At 46.5% G+C, this 18,545-nt stretch overlaps 1 protein-coding gene across 4 annotated transcripts in view; it reads left to right on the top strand.

The window, feature by feature from the left end:
* apba2b (amyloid beta (A4) precursor protein-binding, family A, member 2b) overlaps positions 1-18,545 on the top strand; it is a 164,989-nt gene that overhangs the window by 75,664 nt on the left and 70,780 nt on the right. The gene's annotated exons all lie outside the window — the stretch shown is intronic.

Raw genomic sequence — 18,545 nt, forward strand, 5'->3', positions numbered from 1 at the left:
GTTCCCATGATCCTCACCTACCATCCCACCAGCATCCACATCCAGAAGATCATCAGATGCCATTTCCACCACCTCCAGCAAGATGCCACCACCAGACACATATTCCCCTCCCCTCCCTTGTCCGCCTTCTGCAGGGACCATTCCCTCCAGGACATCCTGGTCCACACTTACTTCACCCCCAACACCTCCCTATAGCCCTACGGCACCTTCGTCCGTAACCAGCGAAGATGCAACAACTGCCCTTTTACCTCCTCCATTCCCAGTATCCAAGGGCCCAAACATTCCTTCCAAACACACTTGCACTTCCCAGAATCTGGTCTACAGCATTTGCTGCTCACAATGTATTCTCCTCTACACAGGGGAAACAAAGCGTAGACTTGGCAACCGCTTCACAGAACATCTACGCTTTGCTCACAAAAAAGACCCTGAACTACCTGTTGCCTGTTACTTCAATGCACCACCGTGTTCCCTGACCAACATCTCTGTCTCTGGCCTGCTGCAGTGTTCCAGTGAAACCCAACACAAGATGGAGGAACAACGATAACAAAGTGTGGAGCTGGATGAACACAGCAGGCCCAGCAGCATCTCAGGAGCACAAAAGCTGACGTTTCGGGCCTAGACCCTTCATCAGAGAGGGGGATGGGGAGAGGGAACTGGAATAAATAGGGAGAGAGGGGGAGGCGGACCAAAGATGGATAGAGAAGAAGATAGGTGGAGAGGAGAGTATAGGTGGGGAGGGGATAGGTCAGCCCGGCGAAGACTAACAGGTCAAGGAGGGGGGATGAGGGTAGTAGGTGGGATGTGGAGATGCGGCTTGAGGTGGGAGGAAGGGACAGGTGAAAGGAAGAACAGGTTAAGGAGGCGGGGACAAGCTGGGCTGGCTTTGGGATGCAGTGGGGGGATGGGGAGATTTTGAAGTTTGTGAAGTCCACATTGATACCATTGGGCTGCAGGGTTCCCAAGTAGAATATGAGTTGCTGTTCCTGCAACCTTCGGGTGGTATCATTGTGGCACTGCAGAAGGCCCATGATGGACATGTCGTCTAAGGAATGGGAGGGAGAGTTAAAATGGTTTGAGACTGGGAGGTGCAGTTGTTTATTGCGAACCGAGCGGAGGTGTTCTGCAAAGCAGTCCCCAAGCCTCCGCTTGGTTTCCCCAATGTAGAGGAAGCCACACCGGGTACAGTGGATACAGTATACCACATTGGCGGATGTGCAGGTGAAAATCTGGTTAATATGGAAAGTCTCTTGGGGCCTGTGATGGGGGTGAGGGAGGAGGTGTGGGGGCAAGTGTAGCACTTCCTGCGGTTGCAGAGGAAGGTGCCGGGTGTGGTGGGGTTGGAGGGGAGTGTGGAGCGGACAAGGGAGTCACGGAGAGAGTGGTCTCTCCAGAAGGCAGACAACGGGGGGATGAAAAAATGTCTTGTGTGGTGGGGTCGGATTGTAGATGGCAGAAGTGTCGGAGGATGATGCGTTGTATCCGGAGGTTGGTGGGGTGGTATGTGAGGACGAGGGGGATCCTCTTAGGGCGGTTATTGCGGGGGTGGGGTGTGAGGGATGTGTTGCGGGAAATGCTGGAGACATGGTCAAGGGCGTTCCCAACCACTGCGGGGGTGAAGTTGCGGTCCTTGAAGAACGCGGCCATCTGGGATGTGCGGGAGTGGAATGCCTCATCCTGGGAGCAGATGTGGCAGAGGCGAAGGAATTGGGAATGGGGGATGGAGTTTTTGCAGGTTGGGTGGGTGGGTGGGAGGAGGTGTATTCTAGGGAGCTGTGGGAGTCAGTGGGCTTGAAATGGACATCGGTTTCTGGCTGGTTGCCTGAGAGGGAGACTAAGAGGTCCAGGAAGGTGAGGGATGTGTTGGAGATGGCCCAGGTGAACTTGAGGTTGGGGTGGAAGGTGTTGGTGAAGTGGATGAACTGTTAGAGCTCCTCTTGGGAGCAAGAGGCGGTGCCGATACAGTCATCGATGTAACGGAGGAAAAGGTGGGGCTTGCGCCCTGTGTAGGTGCGGAAGTGGGACTGTTCTACGTAACCTACAAAGAGGTAGGCATAGCTTGGGCCCATGCGGGTACCCATGGCCACCCTCTTTGTCTGTAGGAAGTGGGAGGAATTGCAAGAGAAGATGTTGAGGGTGAGGACGGGTTTGGCTCCGCGTATGAGGGTGTTGGTGGAGGGGGACTGGTCGGGCCTGCGGGACAGGAAGAAGCGGAGGGCCTTGAGGCCATCTGCATGAAGAATGCAGGTAAATAGGGACTGGACGTCCATGGCGAAAATGAGGTGTTGGGGGCCAGGAAATTGGAAGTTCTGGAGGAGGTGGAGGGTGTGGGTAGTGTCACGGACGTAGGTGGGGAGTTCCTGGACCAAGGGGGAGAAAATGGAGCCCATATAAGTGGAGATGAGTTCGGTGGGGCAGGAGCAGGCTGAGACAATAGGGCGGCCAGGGCAGGCGTGTTTGTGGATTTTGGGATGGAGATAGAAACGGGCCGTGCGGGGTTGGGGAACAATGAGGTTGGAGGCTGTGGGTTTGAGGTCACCTGAGGTGATGAGGTCATGGATGGTATTGGAGATGATGGTTTGGCGCTCGGGGGTGGGGTCATGATCAAGGGGTGGTAGGAGGAGGTGCTGGAGCGTTGGCGTTTGGCCTTGGCGATGTAAGGTCAGTGCGCCATACTACCACTGCGCCTCCCTTGTCTGCAGGTTTGATGGTGAGGTTGGGGTTGGAGCAGAGGGCTGCCCATTCTACGGGGGAGAGGTTGGAGGAGCAACACCTCATTTTCCGCTTGAGGACCTTACAGCCCTCTGGCCTCAATATTGAGTTCAATAATTTTAGGCCCTAAACTCTCTCATGTCCCAGCCCCCCCACCCCACACACCAGGCCTTGTTACCACATAGCGTGCCATTACAATCCCCCCGTTGTCAGTCACTAACACTCCCCATTAACAACTATTCACCCTCCCAACCTGATCATTAGCAACTCCTTTGTCTTCCCAACTGTCTTCCTCTCTCTTTGGACTTTATCCTATCGTTTACTCCCTACTCCACCCACCTCCCTACTTTCTGCATATAAACTGACACTTCCCAGCCACTATCAGTTCTGAGGAAGGGTCACCAGATCCAAAACATTGACCCCGTTTTCTCCTTCACCGATGGTGTCAAACCTGCTGAGCTTTCCAGCAACTTTGTTTTTGTTTCTGATTTATAGCATCCTCAGTTCTTTTGGTTTTTATTCACAGTGAGAGTTTTATTGGGTTGTACTGTTGGTGAGGGCCATGTGCTACAGTATGCCAAATGATTAATTCCTGGACCTGATCTTGCTAGATTTCGAATGACTTTCAGGAACTTTTATTTCACCTTTATTTCAACTGGTTGACAAACACGATGTGAGGGCTGAACAAAACTGAGTTTTGTAATAATTTCCTGCCGGTTATTTCTAATTAAAGTGTCTCACAGTCTATGAGAACACCAGACACAAGCCAGGAAATCTGCACGGAAGCAGCTTTGTAAAGGAAACAGTCCACTCTGCAAGAGCCAATACTTGCAGGTGCCTGAGACAACTGATGCAGAACTCTGTATTCTCGATTTGTTCTTCTCATTATTTCTGCTGTTTATAGTCTGTTAACAATGCATTGTATGTAACAGGTTATATGGTGGAACATTTATAGTACACTGCACAACTGTTTGAGAACTGTAGCAGTGGTTCAGTTTAAATGCACAGAACACATGTTCCCAACTGATGGAAGATAGGACTTTGAGATGCCCTTATGAGGCACCACATGGAAAGCAGCACCGTAATGAGGCTCAGCATGGTTGAGAAAGGTTATATTGAGCCATAGCTGTAATGAGCCAGGGCTTGAGCAAGCAGCAACTGTAATGAGCTAGGATTGTGGGTGAGAGAGGCTATAATGTGCCAGGGCATAGGTGAGAGAGACTGTTATAAGAGAGCACATGGATAACCAACATCATAAAGAGATCGGATGCAGGTGGGAGCTACCAGTCTACTCTGGACTGGAGACATTGTAATGAGACGGTGTATTTGACATTCACTGTAATGAGATAGGATGTGTACAAGCCATACTGTAATGAGAATGGGCATGGGGACATGGTGGCGAAGGGAAACAGAGCATGGACAAGAAGCAATGATATGGCAGGATGTGAGTGAGTGACACTGCAATGAGACAGGGTGTGGGTGAGTGACATTGCGATGAGACAGTGGTTGGGTGAGAGAGGCTGTAACAAGAGACCACATAAATAAGCAGCACCATAAAGAACTTGGATAAAAGTGGGAGCTACCAGTTGTAACATTGTGGCCTAGAGACAATGTAATGAGATGAGAGATTGACGGTAATGAGACTGAATGTGGACAAGCAAAGCTGTAATGTGTCAGAACATGGCAAGTGACATTGAAGTGAGACTGACATAGGAAAGACATGGGCAAGAGACAGGGCAGTAATGACACAAGGCATAGGTGAGAAGCAGTGTAAAGAGATGGGGCAGCGTGAAGGAACAGGGCATGGGTATGGGGCGGCTTGAAGGAACAGGGTATGGGCATGGGGCAGCATGAAGGAACAGGGTATGGGCATGGGGCAGCATGAAGGGACTGGGCATGGACAAGGGACAGCGTGAAGGGACAGGGGCATGGACGAGGGAAATGAATAAGACATGGATGTAGATGAGTGATGCTAATGAGAAAGGGCGTGGATGAGCGACACCATGATGAAATGGGGCCTTTGTGTCTTTCTCGTGATGCGTTGACCTCTTTTCCAGTTGGATGTTGCAAGTACAGTCTATCCCAAGTGCCTGCTCTTGGTCCTCGAAGGGTCAGTACCACTCTAAGAGCAAGAGGAGGTCATTCAGCTTCTTGAGCCACCATTCAAATTAGATCATGCCAAATTTTCTATTTCACTGCCATTTTCTGCAGTATCGAGTTAGAGGAATAGAAGTAGGCCATTCAGCCTATTGAATCTGTTCTGTCATTCAAAGAGGTGACGCTGATCTGATAAAACTCATTTCCACTTTCCTGCCATATTCCCCACAACCCTGGATTCACTGGTTAAACATCTAGGAATCTCTTGATTTTTTTTTATATTTAGAAATGTCTCAATCTCAGTCTTGGTAATGACGAGGTCTCCACAGCCTCTGAGGTGGAGAATTCCAAAGATTCACCACCTTTGAGTGAAGAAACTCCTCCTTATTTCTGTTGTAAATGATCATCTTCTTATTTGTGACTGTGGACCCTTGTTGTAGCATTGTTCCCCACCACGCTGCCAGGGGAAATATCCTTCCTGCATTTATCCTGTAAGAATTTTGGACGTTTGAATGAGATTGTCTCTCATCCTTCTGAACTCCAGAAAATACAGGCCCAGTCAATTTCACTTTCCCATCAACAAAAACAGAGTAGGACAAAGACCCCAAGCCAGGAATTAGTTTAGTGAATCTCAGTTGGACCCCCTCTGTAGCAAGTATATCTTCCCTTAGGTAAAGTTCTTTGAGCAAGTCACGAGACAGGTTGACAAGGGTCGAGCAGTGGATGTGGTGTACGTGGACTTCAGCCAGGCATTTGATAAGTTCCCCACGGTAGGCTCATTCATAAAGTCAGCAGGTATGGGATACAGGGTGATTTGGCTGTCTGGATTCAGAACTGGTTGGCTGACAGGAGGCAGAGAGTGGTTGTAGATGGTAAGTATTCTGCATGGAGGTCAGTGCTGAGTGGTGTCCCACAGGGCTCTGTTCTTGGGCCTCTGCTCTTTGTAGTTTTTATAAATGACTTGGATGAGGAGGTTGAGGGGTGGGTTAGTATGTTTGCTGATGACACAAAGGTTGGAGGTGCCGTTGATAGTATCGAGGGCTATTGCAGGCTTCAGCGAGACATTGACAGTATGCAGAGCTGGACTGAGAAATGGCAGATAGAGTTCAACCTGGATAAATGCGAAGTGATGCATTTTGGAAGGTTGAACTTAAATGCTGAATATAGGATTAAAGGCAGGATTCTTGGCAGTGTGGAGGAACAGCGGGATCTTGGTGTTCAAGTGCATAGCTCCCTCAAAGTTGCCACCCAGGTGGATAAGGTTGTTAAGAAAGCATTTGTGGTTTGTCTCTCATTAACAGGGGGATCGAGTTTAAGAGCCGCAAGGTTATGCTGCAGCCCTACAAAACCCTGGTGAGACCACACTTGGAATATTGTGCCCAGTTCTGGTCGCCCTATTATAGGAAAGATGTGGAGGCTTTGGACAGGGTGCAAAGGAGGTTTACCAGGGTGCTGCCTGGACTGGAGGGCTTGTCTTATGAGGAGAGGTTGACTGAGCTCGGACTTTTCTCTCTGGAGAGGAGGAGGAAGAGAGGTGACCTGATCGAGGTGTACAAGGTAATGAGAGGCATGGATAGAGTCGATAGCCAGAGACTTTTCCCCAGGGCAGGATTGACTGCCACGAGGGGTCATAGTTTTAAGGTGTTAGGAGGAAGGTATAGAGGAGACGTCAGAGGGAGCTTCTTCACCCAGAGAGTTGAGAGCGCATGGAATAGTTTGCTAGTGGTAGTCGTGGAAGCAGAGTCATTATTGACATTTAAGCGACTGCTGGACATGCACATAGACAGCAGTGAATTGAGGGGAATGTAGGTTAGGATATTTTATTTTTGGATTAGGATTATTCCACGGCACAACATCGTGGGCCGAAGGGCCTGTACTGTGCTGTACTTTTCTATCTTCTAAAGAGACAAAAAGTGCACACAGTTTTCCAGGTGTGGTCTCACCAAGCTTCTACATGATTGCAGTACCCCTATACTCAAATCTTCTCGTAATTAAGGCCACAGACTATTTGCCTTCTTAAGTGCTTGCTGTAGCTGCATACTAACTTGCAGTGATCATGAATAAGGAAGGTTACATAAGTCTGTTTGAAATTCAAAATTTTGCAATGTCTCACCATCTATAAAATATGTGTATTTTTGATTTTCCTTCTAAAGCGGGTAACTTCTCATTTGTCCCAATTGTACTCCATCTGCTAAATTTTCGCCCAGTCATTTTTGCCTTATCTTCACAACTCTCACTTGCACTGAGTTTGTCTCACTCCAAACTTGGAAATATTACATTTAATCCCCATTTCCAGATCATTCATATCGATTGCGAATAGCTAGGTCCAAGCTCAGATCTTTACAGTAACCCACTAGTAATGACCCAAAAACCTGAAAATGGTCAGTTTGTTCTTAGTCTATGTTTTCTGTCTGTAAGATGTTATGACATCTTTAATGAGAGTCCGAGTCCCGTGGTAGATTCAGGCAATGTTTGTCATGGCACAGCTTGCTTACAGCTTCCTGGCAAAAAGCAGCTTAAAAAGTTTCTAACTAGCTTCTATTATACAGCTCAAGCTCATAGTCATATCCCTCATGTATACTGTTGCTCAGCAGAGCTGCGTTATCCAACTATAATTGGATCTTTGGTACAGCATTTTATAGCAGCAGTTTACCTCAGCAATTTACTTGTTATCATGTCCTAGTTAGACTGTACTGGCATGCAGAAAGTTTGACTGTTGATTGTAACTTTAATTTACTTAACCCAATGTAGATTTTGTCGCCCTCAGCAATTTCAAAGTACAATAGTTTACATCTTCCCTATTAATCCCCACTTAAGTGAATTACAAACCATACAAGCAAAAGTTGGCTTAGATATGATATGCGCAGTACAGAAAATTTCACCCGCAGAGAAGCAGCTGCAGCCACCTGTTGGCAGCAACATTTAACTAACAAAAATAAGCAATATAAAAATGAGAATTACTACAACATGTAACAGCTTAACCTGTACCAGTGATGTCTCCAGTGAACCAGCCAGCCGGTTGTCTGGCTCCACAAGGTGGGAGATGGGGTTTGTTTTAGTCTGTCCATTTCCTTTTTGATATGCGCTACCAAGTCGGTGAGCCCTTTGGAGTTGCCTGTGATATCAGTACAGCATTCTGCCCTGTTTAATGCACAAGTACCTCCCTTTTCAGCCATTATCCAGTCGAGGGCCATTCTGTTTTGCAGTGCTGTTTTACAGATGTCTACCATTTCAGCACTTATTTTGTCTAAGGTCTCTGAAGTATTATTGGACACGTTCCAGGACATGTTGATAGATTCCCTCGCTAGTTTTATGGTCCCATACCAGGGGACTAAGGTGGCAAAGAACCTCTCTGTCTCTGTAATGACCCTTTTAAATCCTTGCCAGTGGTGTATATCATGTAGGGAGGGCAAAAGGAGTGGCAGACAAGAGGGATGACATGGCTCAAATAACACTTGCTGTATCTCATTTCCTTCCTTCTTCCCTGGGTTTTACATAAACATGTCCCTCCTCATGGTCTCCCCAAGAAAGGAGTCATTGTGAGGTGTTGTAATTAGGCTGATACCACCTCTGAAAGCTAGTTGGGTTGTAACCTGCTGACTCCCACTGCCCTCAGGGATCAGTCATGCACACCCATTACACCTCTGTCCCTGGTGAGCACTGTCATGCCGGTTGTGCCAGATCCTCAAAGGAGACGTTCTGGCAAATAACACATTCTGCCATTTCGGATGTATTAAAGGGACGGGCCTTAAGAGGATGCCCTCTTTCGAGTGGGTGGGTATATGGGAGTACTCCCAACAGCTAGAAACACCAGCTCATTTGGCATAGGTATAGGACATATACAACAAGGTATTCACATGTAATTCCCTTTACTTTCGTCTCTGTTCAGGTGCAGGGGTTAGGTAAATTACTAGCAAGCAGACACTCAAAATACACACAGTTAGTAATACATGTCTTGGATCAAATGTTATAGTCCTTAGCAAACTTCAATTTCAGTCACTGGTTCCCCGTTAATGTGTAATGTGTGTATCTAAACTTTCTTCCCTAGGACTTGTACTCTGGCTTGGGTGGTCAGCAACGCTTGGTAGGGTCCCTCTCACTTGGCTCCCTTAACTTACATTTTCTTAATTTAAACCCAGGCTCCAGGGACAATATCGTGTCACCTAATTGTTAAGCTGTTACTCCCTAGACTGTTTGGTGCCTCTGCCTTTACCACCTGTCCTCAAAAAAAACCAAGGACAAAATAACCATTTTAAAGTGAAAGCACCATCACAGGAGCCAAATGCCCTCGTGAGTGGATCTGTTGTGTCAAAAAGGATATCAGTGTCTGTAGTGTGATGGTGTTTATTGGTATCTCTTTGTCTCCAGACGCCACCTTGACACAGGCTAATTTCTGCCTCAATTCCTCACCCTCGGATGACTGTCTGTGTGGAGTTTGCACATTCTGCCCGTGTCTGCGTGGGTTTCCTCCAGATGCTCCAGTTCCCTCCCACAATCCAAAGACATGCAGCCTGGGTGGATTGGCCATGCTAAATTGGCATAGTGTTTAGGGATATGTAGGTTTGGTGGGTTATAGGGGGATGGGTCAGCGTGGACTTGTTGGGCTGAAAGGCCTGTTTCCACACTGAAAGGATTCTGTGATTCTATGATTCAATCCATGTGTATTTTTCCTCTAGGAGCACATTGATATCGGTTCTTTTGGGTGCTCATATTATGAAGCTGGCTACCTGGTTGGTTAAAGCATTGTGCTTCTGTAGTATTTTCTTTTGTGTGGGCTTTATGTTTCAAGATGGAGGCTTCTTGGGGAAATTATATAGTTTCTACTAGGTTTGGATAACTCTGGCTTCAGGCCCACTACAGAAGCGACTTTCAGTGGACCAGTGGTACTCGTATCGATTTCCTTGGGTCCTAGTTACTCATTCCTCAGTGTTCCGACCAAACAGTTCTAAAATTCTCATCGTATTCTAGTACTTCTTCCATTCCTTTCTGTTGACAGGCTGCAGTTTTACTCAGTCCGTTTTTACAGAACTGAATTCCCATTCCCAATGTTTGTTCGTTTCCCAGGCGGCCTCTATCTCATCATCCCTGAGGCCCTCTTGTACTCTCCTAGTCCTCTCTGCCTAATCTCCTCCCCTCTTGGCTATGTACCATCTTGGTCAGGATCTAGATTCTGTCCAATGTTGGAGACTGTGAATGCCTTTTAAATGTTCCAACTGTTCCTCCGTTTTCAGCCCTCCTTTTCAAGGGTTGTTAGTTCTTTAGATCATATATCAATTTTCTCAGGATCTGCTGGTTTATGATTTTAAAAAAAGCTGGGCGTGTCTGTGTGACTGTGACCACATCCCATTGCTATTCTTTGTTTCTTCAGATTTAACTTTAACTCGTCCTGTTTTCAATGGGATGAATCTCCGAACACCTTCACTAGAGTCACTGAAGGATTCCAAATCTGTTTCCAGACCTATCTTGCATCTCTGCTTTTTCCATTGTTCACTTGCTAGTTGACTTAAGTGAGGTACCCCGGCCAAGGTCTGGTGCATTTCCCCTTGTCTGCTTGTTGTATTACCGATTCCATATGTGGATTTTTTGTACTCTTAAATTTCAGACTCTAATTTTTTATTTTTAACTACTAATTTCTTTACCTCAAGTTTCATTCTTATTAATTCTTCATAAAGTTGGCTTTTGGTACTGGTCAAATCTGAAAAATTAGATGGGGCCCGCATGCTTTACTAGTAGAGACAGGCAACTCTTCGGTCAGCAGAGCTGAGTTATCCAACTGTGACTGGATCTTTGGTACAGCATTTTATATCAGCAATTTACCTAAATAATTTACTTGCTGTCATTGTCCTGATTGGACTGTTAGAGTCCTAAAGCACAGAGACTGGCCCTTGAGTCCAAACTGATGCATGCCAAACAAAATGCCCATTCATGCTAACTCCATTTCCCTGCACTTGGCCCAAATCCTTCTAAACCTCTCCTATCCATGTATTTCTCCAGACAACTTTTAAATGTCGTCAATGTACTCGCCTTAATCACTTCCACTGGCAGCTCATTCCACACGCGTATTACCCTCAGTATGCCCTTCAGGTTCCCATGTATTCTTTCCCCTCTTATTTTAAACTGATGCCCTCTAGTCTTTGGAAAAAGACTGAGTGCATTCACTCTATCTGTGCCTCTCATGATCTTATACACTTCTATAAGATCCTCCCCCCTTCAGTCTGCTATGCTGTAAAACGCCCTGGCTTGTCCAACCTCTCCTTATAGGTCTGTCTCTTGAGTCTTGGCAACATCCTTATAAATTTCTTCTGCACTCTGCCCAGAATAAAAACATTCTTCCTATAGCAATGTGACCAAAATGGAACACAATACTCCAAGTGCGGCCTCACCAATGTTCTGTACAACTGCAACATAACTTCCAACTTCTATACTCAGTGCCTTGACTGATGAAGGCCAGTGTGCCAAAAGCCTTCTTCATTGCCCTGTCGACCTGGGACTCCACTTTGAGAGAACTCTGCACCAGAACTCCAAGGTCCCTCTGTTCCACTACAATGGTAAGGCTTAACCATTCACCCTGAAATTCCTATCTTGATCTGACTGTCCAAAATGCACCACCTCAAACTTATCTATATTAAACTTCATTTGCTATTTCTTAGCCCACTTCCATCAATGTCCTGCTGCAATTTCTGATAACCTCCCTCCCTGTCCACGATATGGTCTGTTTTAGTGTCGTCTGCAAACTTACTCATCATGCCTTGCACGTTCTCATTCAAATCATTGACATAGATAACAAACAGCGATGGACCCAGCACTGACCCTTGAAGCACACCACTAATCACAGACCTCCAATCCAACAAGCGTTCTTCCACTTTATTCTCTCTGTTTCCTACCATCAAGCCAATTGTGTATCCAGTTTGCCAGCTCTCCCTGGATTCCATGTGATCTAATCTTACAGAACAGCTTACTATGTGGAACCTTATCAAAGGCCTTACTGAAATCCATACACACCACGTCTACCATTCTGCCCTCGTCAAACTTCCTGGTCATTTCATCAATGAACTCTAACAAACTTGTGAAGCATGAACTCCCATGCATGAAGCCATGCTTACTACTCCTAACCAAACTCTGTCTTTCCAAATGTACGTATATCTTATTCCTCAAAATCTTCTCTACCACAGATGTTTGGCTTACTGGTCTGAAATTCCCAGGTTTTCCTTGCAGCCCTTCTTGAATAAGGGCGTAACATTCGTTACCGTCAGTCTCCTCGGACCTCACCAGTATCCAACAATGATGCAAATGTATCGGCCAGGGACCCCACAATTTCTTCTGTAGCCTTCTGCCGGGTTCTTGGATGTATCTTGTCAGGACCAGGAGAGTTATCCACTTTCATACATTCTAATACATCCAACACTTGCTCAACTATGATATGAAGTGTCCCCAAGATATTGCCACTAACTTCCCCAATTCCCAAGTCCTCATGTCTTTCTCAACAGAAAACATAGAGGAGAAAAATTAGTTGAAGACTTTGCCCACACATATATATCCACTTTGGCCCTCAAGGGGGTCCAATTCTGTCTCTAGTTACTCTTTTTTACCTTGGATATACTTAAAGAATCTGTTTGGATTCACCTTATTCTTCACAGCCATAGCTGTCTGGTGCTCCTTTACACCCTCCTGATCTCCCTTGTCTGTAAACTCCTGTATCCCCTTTATTCTTCCCGGGATTCCCTTGATCTCAGCTGCCTGTACCTGAGCCACGCCTCCTTTTTCTGAACAAAGCCTCAATATCTCTTATCATCCAGGGTCCCTACTCCTGCCATCCTTGCCTGTCACACTCACTGGAACACAGAGACCTTGAAGTCTAGCTATCACACTTTTAAAGGCCTACTACTTGCTAGAGGTCCCTTTTGCCTGCAAACAAATTATTGTAATCAATCCCCACAAGCTGCTGTCTTATTTCATCAAAATACGCCTTACCCCAATTTAGAATTTGAACCTGTGGGCTGGTTTTGCCCATCCCTATAAAAATTTTAAAATAATTTGAACTATGGTGACTATTCCCATAGTGCTCCCCTACTGACACCTCAGTCACCTCTCCTTTCCCAAGGGCAGGTTGAGTTTTAGAACATAGAACATTACAGAACAGAATAGGCCCTTCGGCCCTCAATGTTGTGCCGACCCGTCATACCGATCTCAAGCCCATCTAACCTACACTATTCCATGTACATCCATATGCTTATCCAATGACGCCTTAAATGTACCTAAAGTTGGTGAATCTACCACTGTTGCAGGCAAAACGTTCCATTCCCTTACTACTCTCTGAGGAAAGAAACTACCTCTGACATCTGTCCTATATCTTTCACCCCTCAATTTAAAGTTATGCCCCCTCGTGCTCGCCGTCACCATCCTAGGAAAAAGGCTCTCCCTATCCACCCTATCTAACCCTCTGATTATTTTATATGTTTCAATTAAGTCACCTCTCAACCTTCTTCTCTCTAATGAAAACAGCCTCAAGTCCCTCAGCCTTTCCTCGTAAGACCTTCCCTCCATACCAGGCAACATCCTAGTAAATCTCCTCTGCACCCATTCCAAAGCTTCCACATCCTTCTTATAATGCGGTGACCAGAACTGTACACAATACTCCAAGAGCGTCTGCACCAGAGTTTTGTACAGCTGCAGCATAACCTCTTGGTTCCGGAACTCGATCCCTCTATTAATAAAAGCTAAAACACTGTATGACTTCTTAACAGCCCTGTCAACCTGGGTGGCAACTTTTAAGGATCTGTGTACATGGACACCGAGATCTTTCTGCTCATCTACACTACTAAGAATCTTACCATTAGCCCTGTACTTTGCCATCCGGTTACTCCTCCCAAAGTGCATCACCTCCCACTTGTCTGCATTAAACTCCATTTGCCACCTCTCAGCCCAGCTCTGCAGCTTATCTATGTCTCTCTGCAACTTTTAGCATCCTTCGTCACTATCCACAACTCCACCGACCTTAGTGTCGTCTGCAAATTTACTAACCCATCCTTCTACGCCCTCATCCAGGCCATTTATAAAAATGACAAACAGCAGTGCACCCAACACTGACCCTTGTGGTACACTACGAGTAACTGGTCTCCAGGATGAACATTTCCCATCAACTACCACCCTCTGACTTCTTTCAGCAAGCCAATTTCCGATCCAAACTGCTATATCTCCCACAATTCCATTCCTCCGCATTTTGTACAATAGCCTATTGTGGGGAACCTTATCGAAGGCCTTGCTGAAATCCATATACACCACATCAACCGGTTTACTGTCATCTACCTGTTTGTTCACCTTCTCAAAGAACTCAACAAGGTTTGTGAGGCACGACCTTCGCTTCACAAAACCATGCTGACTATCCCTAATCAATTTATTCTTTTCTAGATGATTATAAATCCTATCCCTTATAACCTTTTCCAACACTTTACCAACAATTGAGGTAAGGCTCACTGGTCTATAATTACCAGGGTTGTCTCTACTCCCCTTCTTGAACAGGGGAACCACATTTGCTATCCTCCAGTCATCTGGCACTATTCCTGTAGACAATGACGAGTTAAAGATCAATGCCAAAGGCTCAGCAATCTCCTCCCTGGCTTCCCAGAGGATCCTAGGATAAATCCCATCCGGCCCAGGGGACTTATCTATCTTCACACTCTGAAGGATTTCTAATACCTCTTCCTTGTGAACCTCAATCCCACCTAGTCTAGTAGCCTATATCTCAGTATTCTCCTCGACAACATTGTCGTTTTCTAGAGTGAATACTGTTGAAAAATATTCATTTAGCGCTTCCCCTATCTCATCTGACTCCACACACATCTTCCCACTACTATCCTTGATTGGGCCTAATCTTACTTTCGTCATTCTTTTATTCCTTAAATACCTTTCGAAAGCCTTAGGGTTTACCCTGATCCTATCCGCCAACAACTTCTCATGTCTCCTCCTGGCTCTTCTGAGCTCTCTCTTTAGGTCTTTCCTGGTTACCTCGTAGCCCTCAAGTGCCCTAACTGAGCCTTCACATCTCATCGTAACATAAGCCTTCTTCTTCCTCTTGACCAGAGATTCCACCTCCTTCGTAAACCACAGCTCCCACACTCTACAGCTTCCTCCCTGCCTGACAGGTACTGACTTATCCAGGACACACAGGAGCTTTTCCTTGAATAAGCTCCACATTTCTAATGTGCCCATCCCCTGCAGTTTCCTTCCCCATCCTGTGCTCCCTAAATCTTGCCTAATCTCATTGTAATTGCCTTTCCCCCAGCTATAACTCTTGCCCAGTGGTATACACCTATCCCTTTCCATCACTAAAGTAAACCTAACAGAATTGTGATCGCTATCACCAAAGTGCTCACCTACTTCCAAATCTAACACCTGGCCAGGCTCATTACCCAGTACCAAATCTAATGTGGCTTCGCCCCTTGTTGGCCTATCTACATACTGTGTCAGGAAGCCCTCCTGCACACACTGGACAAAAACTGACCCATCAATAGTACTTGAACTATAGTGTTCCCAGTCAATATTTGGATAGTTGAAGTCCCTCATGACAACTACCCTGTCTCTCTCACTTGTATCGAGAATCATCTTTGCTATCCTTTCCTCTGCATCTCTGGAACTATTCAGAGGCCTATAGAAAACTCCCAACAGGGTGACCTCTCCTTTCCTGTTTCTAACCTCAGCCCATACTACCTCAGTTGACAAGTCCCCAAACATCCTTTCTGCAACTGTAATACTGTCCTTGACCAACAATGCCACACCTCTGCCCCTTTTACCATCTTCTCTGTTCTTACTGAAACATCTAAATCCCGGAACCTGCAACAACCATTCCTGTCCCTGCTCTGTCCATGTCTCCGAAATGGCCACAACATCAAAGTCCCAAGTACCAACCCACGCTGCAAGTTCACCCACCTTATTCCAGACGCTCCTGGCATTGATGTAGACACACTTCAAACCAACTTCTTGCTTGCAGGTGCCATCTTGCTTCCCTGAAACTTTATTTCGGACACCCTACTCTCAACATTTTCTATAGTAGAACTACAATTTTGGTGTCCGTCCCCCTGCTGAATTAGTTTAAACCCACTCGAATAGCCTTTGCAAATTTCCCCCCCAGGATATCGGTACCCCTCTGGTTCAGGTGAAGACTATCCTGCTTGTAGAGGTCCCACCTACCCCAGAAAGAGCCCCAATTATCCAAGAATCCAAAACCCTCCCTCCTGCACCATCCCTGTAGTCACATGTTCAACTCCTCTCTCTCCCTATTCCTCACCTCACTGGCACGTGGCACGGGCAATAAACTAGAGACAACAACTCTGTTTGTCCTACCTCTCAGCTTCCATCCTAGCTCCCTGAATTTCTGCCTTAAATCCCCATCTCTCTTCCTACCTATGTTGTTGGTGCCAATGTGGACCACAACTTGGGGCTGCTCCCCCTCCCCCTTAAGGATCCCAAAAACATGATCAGAGACATCACGCACCCTGGCACCTGGGAGGCAACACACCAACCGTGAGTCTCTCTCATCCCCACAGAACCTCCTATCTGTCCCCCTAACTGTGGAGTCCCCAATGACTAATGCTCTGCTCCTCTTCCCCCTTCCCTTCTGAGCAGCAGGGACAGACTCTGTGCCAGAGACCCGTGCCCTACCGCTGTACCCTGGTATGTCACCCCCCCAACAGTATCCAAAACGGTATACTTATTATTGAGGGGAATGGCCACAGGGGATCCCTGCACTGCCTGCTGGTTCCCTTTCCGTCCCCTGACCGTAACCCATCTGCTTTTTTCCTGTACTTGAGGAGTGACTACCTCCCTGTAACTCCTCTCAATAACCCCCTCTGCCTCCCGAATGATCCGAAGTTCATCCAGTTCCAGCTCCAGTTCCCTAACGCGGTTTTCAAGGAGCTGGAGTTGGGTGCACTTCCCGCAGATGTAGTCAGCAGGGACACTCGTGGTGACCCTTAACTCCCACATTCTGCAGGAGGAGCATTCAACTGCCCTGACCTCCGTTCCCATTATTCTAAATTCCCAAGACTTAAAAAATAAAGAATAAAAAATAAACTTGTTCCCTTCCCAATCAGGCGCACAGAACCTTTTTTTTTGGTTAGAGGAGGAGGATGGGTGGGAGGCACTACCCGAGTAGTGTTTCGGGTAATGCAACCACACAAATATACTACCTCACTCACTCACCAGTCCCGTGTCGGCTCCTGCTCAGCGTCCCTCCGCCTATTCACGAGGTAAGCTTTTTAAAAGTTCAAAAACAGTGACTCACTGGCTTCCCAACAGGCTCCTGCTCCAAGCTCCCGCTCGCGCTGCTGCTGCAACCAGAAATGGAAGGCACCGACACTCGAGGTAAGCTTTTTAAAGATTCAAAAACAGTGACTCACCGGCTTTTGCCCCTTCCTGAGTAGGACCCTTTATATACTGCTTGAGGAAACTCTTCTGAACACACTTAACAAATTCCACCCCATCCAAGCCCTTAAACAGTGGCAGTTCGAGTCTATGTTGGGAAAATTAAAATCCCCTACTATGACAACTGCATTGTTCCTGCAAAATTCCCCAGTCTCTTTGCATATTTGTTCCTCTAATTCCCTTTGACTCTATGGGGACTTGTAGTACACCCCCAAAAATGTCACCATCCCCTTCTTATTTCTTAGCTCCACCCATAAAGCCTCACTGGGTGATCCCTCAGTTATTTAATCTCTGACTGCTGCTGAGATATTCTCCTTAATCAAAAATACAACTTACCCCCACCACTCTTTCTTCCACCTGTCCTGCCTAAACCACCTGTACACTGGCACATTAAACTGCCAGTCCTGTCCCTCCCTTAGCCATGTTTCTGTAATGACTATAATATCCCAGTCCCATGTACCTATCCATGCCCTGAAATCATCGGCCTTACCTGTCAGCTCTCTTGCTTTAAAATAGATGCAATTTAATCCAACAGGCATACCTCGCTTCCTGTTGTGTTCCAGCATGACCTGTCTCTTCATCTTGCTATTTCTCATTACTGTATCTCCTCCAGCCTTGCACTTGCTGTCCTGCTGTTGAGGATCCCACTCCCCTGCTAATCCAGTTTAAACCGTCTGTTGTAGCACTAGAAAATTTGCTCACCAAGATATTGGTCCCCCTCCAGTTCAGGTGCAAACCACCCCTCTTGAACAGGTCACCTCTGCCCCAGAAAAGATCCCAATTATCTAAGAATCTGAATCCCTGCCTCCTGCACCAATTCTTTAGCTATGCGTTCATCTGCCACATCCTCCTGTTCTTTTACCCTCACTAGCATGTGGCACCAGAAATAATTTGGAGATTATCACCATTGAGGTCCTGGTTTTTAACTTTTGCCTAACTCTCTACAATCACTCTGCAGGACACCATCCCTATTATTAGTTATGCCATTTGTACCAATGACTTCTGACTGCTCACCCTCCCCCATTGAAAATGTTCTGCAGCTGCTCGGAGACATCCTTGACCCTGCCACCCGGGTTGCAACACACCAACTTGGATTCCCGTTTGCAGCAGTGGGATCTCCTGTCTGCCCCCGCTAACTATCAAAGTTCCCTGTTTACCTTTACAGTTTCTTGTTATGCCCCAGACCCAGCCATACTGCCATGGACCTGGGTACTACTGCTTTCCCCTGAACAGTCATCCCCCTCCAAAAGTATCCAAAACATTGCAATTGTTTTCAAGGGTAATGGCCACAGGTGATTCCTGCACTCTCTGCCCTTTGC

Source organism: Stegostoma tigrinum, chromosome 36 (genome assembly GCF_030684315.1).
Source record: "Stegostoma tigrinum isolate sSteTig4 chromosome 36, sSteTig4.hap1, whole genome shotgun sequence".
Taxonomy (NCBI): Eukaryota; Metazoa; Chordata; class Chondrichthyes; order Orectolobiformes; family Stegostomatidae; genus Stegostoma; species Stegostoma tigrinum.